At 36.5% G+C, this 3554-nt stretch overlaps 1 long non-coding RNA gene across 1 annotated transcript; it reads left to right on the forward strand.

The window, feature by feature from the left end:
- Positions 1 to 454: 454 nt before the first annotated feature.
- Positions 455 to 2939, forward strand: LOC143298004 (uncharacterized). Its single transcript, XR_013057335.1, has 3 exons — positions 455 to 1423; positions 2025 to 2181; positions 2774 to 2939. It is a non-coding gene; the product is annotated as an uncharacterized LOC143298004 (long non-coding RNA).
- Positions 2940 to 3554: the final 615 nt, after the last annotated feature.

Genomic DNA, 3554 nt, shown 5'->3' on the forward strand with positions numbered 1-3554 from the left:
AGTCATACTTAAAAGAAAGAAAGCAGAGTGTATTAGTAAACGGGACCTTTTCGAATGTGGGAATAACTAAAATGGGCATTCCCCAAGGCTCTGTGCTTGGCCCCTTATTGTTCAACCTTTATATCAATGATCTTCCATTATGTATCTCCTCATCTGCAATATCATGCGACATGTTTGCAGATGACTCTTCTCTTCATACATATGGAGTAAATTCAGAGCACATTAATGATAGATTACAAACCAGCCTTACCGAAGTATCCAACTGGTGTACAGAAAATAATATGCTCCTTAACCCAGAAAAAACAAAGAGTATGATTGTAGCCACTCGCCAAAAGCACCAGCGTGGCTTAAATCCGCTCACTTTGTCAATCGATGGCCAAGCTATTGAACAAGTTACAGAACATCGACACCTTGGTGTCGTTATTGACAACCAGCTAAAATGGGAGGCACATATGTGACCCTCCACCACGGAATGAGTCGCTTTGTCCCTGACCAACTTTCCCGCTAGCGGCGATTTTAGGCGGGTGGGGGTCAGGTTGTCGATTTTCAGATTTTGACTTCATAGTAAACTTTAGGCTTTCTTTTATCTCATATTGAAGTATCTAGGCATAACTGTGTCTTCTTTTGCCTTAAAAGTGTGCTTAAAATGCCTAACCCGTCATTCTGATCGCCTATGACTTCGCGAAATCGATCAACTTTGACAAGCTTGCCCTCCGTCATCTCTTGGAATCGACCGGTCGAATCATACATTGTTTTAAAGGTCAAGTCCGTCTCTTTCAATCTATGTCCTTCTCATTGGTTGATTTTTTAACTACGAGCGAATCGTCGCTTTCAAAATAAGGATACACTACGTAAACAATGCGTCACTATGAAGGAAAATCCCCTCTGTCATTGGCCGAGAGAGGCCACGTGACGAAACCAGCCATTCAGCACGCTAGCTCAAATAAACATGGTCGCAGGGTTCGGAAGCACGTTTTCAAGATTGACTTGGCGATTTCCTGACAAGATACACTTGCGCTGCACACATTTTGCCATTCAATGAAGAAGACGACATTTGTGAGTTTCTAACCCAGTACTTCATTGATGGAACTGACCGTTCATGAAATCGATCTCAGTGAACACGAAGGCAACGCTGATTTCGAAAGCAGACGACGCAGGATTCTCGTTCAGTTTTCATCAACAATAATATTAATTTTGATGTAGATGACGAATCAACATTTGCACTAGATACAGAAAGATTGGAAGCCTTCGCCTGTAATTGCCGAAATCACATGCACCAGGTGCCATCAGTGTTGTGACTGACATGGAAACAAGTGAAACTGACTTGCTGCACTGAAGTGATAGACCTGGGTTTCTCACAGCTCACACAAGGAATGTGCAAGCAAAGTGACTGGGGGACTGGATATAGCTGAAGTGTCTGAAGGTAAGCTTTCTTATTTTACCCACATTGACAAATACTGAAATGTAATGATGGTATAATCAATTGATAATAATTTGTTTAACAATGATTGACTCAAGACTGATTTATTGTCTTACATTGGAACAGGAATTCACTGTTTGACATGTGGAATAAAAATGATTAAAAGAATAAAGTGAATCTGAGGAAATTAACAGAATGTAAATTAAAAGATCTCTCTCTCTCTCACACACACACACACACACACACACACACACACACACACACACACACACACACACACACACACACATACATACACAATGTGTGTCACACAGTGAGTCACATACTCACTCACTCACACACACACACACACACACACACACACACACACACTGTCCCTTCACAGTTTAACCATTTAACTGAGCAAGGGGAGGTTCAGGGGCATGACATTATGAACAGTTTTCAGTTTCACAGAATTTGCTTCAATGGATATTTTATGTGAATGTGTGTCAGGTTGGTGTGTGTGTGTGTGTGTGTGTGTGTGTGTGTGTTGTTTTAAATAAATATAGAGTTGTGTCAACAGTAAATACTAACAGTATTACTAATAGTTCAATTTCTTTTTCAGCCCTGAAAGATATGATGGTACTTTATATGCCTGCCTGTACACCAATGAATAATTCTGATATCACTGCTGGCAAGTCATGTCATCAGAAGGAGAGGCAACACCACCAAACTAACTACACTGTCAACTAAAGAACTGTCTGCTGGTGAACTATCTATGAGTGAGTGAGTCAACTGTTAATGTACTATGATTTATAGTATAAATTTACCATGAAGTGTGCAAACTTAGTTTCTTTTTACAAACTTTGTCTAGATGTACATGTATGGAATTGTAAACTTTTGCACAGACATTTACATAAATGATATAAGTGTGCATGTGCTTGACATGCCACTATGCATAAAGTAACTTAATGGATTGCAGCATGTCATGCACATGCACACTGATATGCACACTGATACTCATAGTGATACAGCATTAATAATCACTATTTCATACTTTTATTATCAGTAAACTGCTTTGTCTGATTATATTATGATATATATATATATATATATATATATATATATATATATATATATATATATATCATAAGTGTATTCTTTTTTTATTTTCTGATAAAATACATAGAACTAGAAGTAAAGCATTTTGTAAAGTCCTGTGTAAAGAATGAAAGCTGTGATGTAAATGTACAAAACTGAAATTACTGTTGATATTTAAAGCATTAATGAATAAACTTTAGAACATATAGAAAATAATTCAAAACAAAGGAAATGAAAAGAGATAAAGAAGTATTACATAACAAACTGTTTCAGGATAAACCATGCATTTTTGGAACATACTGACACCACCGGTGGAGAAAAAAGAGTGGAGGAAGAAGGTTCAATATCAACACCATCCACCCTGATGACACTTTGTACCACAAGAATTGATTACCTGTGCCACATATCTGCACATTTTTTTATTTTTATGTTTTATTTATTTTTTTTTTAGCAGATTGAGTGTTTGTTTGATGAGGTTGTGTGTCTTTATTGTGTGAAGTATGGGTTTGACAAGTAGGTTTTCTTTGCAGATGAAGTGTTTGAAGTGTTCATTTGGATTATGAAATGTATTTCATTTGATGCTATGCTGGGATAAAACACACATGAACTTGTACCTTTTGTATGAGCAGTTTTGTTATGTGGATCTTTTTTGTTATTTTGTTGTGCTTGTTGTATGGATTATGGTAATATCACAAGCACACTAAGCCAGTGAGCACATTGAATTACAACAATCACATGATTCGGCATCATGATTTAGCATTTTTTACCTCTAATCTGGCATAAATTTTAGTACACATACTGTACATAGCAAAAGTTTCATAGTAATTGGACCACAAACAACACAACAACAAAACTGATCTTAAAACTGGAAGGTTTTTAGTCATGTTGAGCTGATTAAAAAGTAAGTATACTAATACTTCAGTTGCAATTCTTTCCAAAAAAATTAGAAAATTCTTATTTGAATAAAATCAAATACACTCAATATTTTTCTTCCAAATTTTGTGCAATTGTGGATATTGCCACTAACTATGTGTGTGCCAAATTTCATGAACAT

The sequence above is a fragment of the Babylonia areolata genome, chromosome 23 (genome assembly GCF_041734735.1).
Source record: "Babylonia areolata isolate BAREFJ2019XMU chromosome 23, ASM4173473v1, whole genome shotgun sequence".
NCBI classification, from domain to species: domain Eukaryota; kingdom Metazoa; phylum Mollusca; class Gastropoda; order Neogastropoda; family Buccinidae; genus Babylonia; species Babylonia areolata.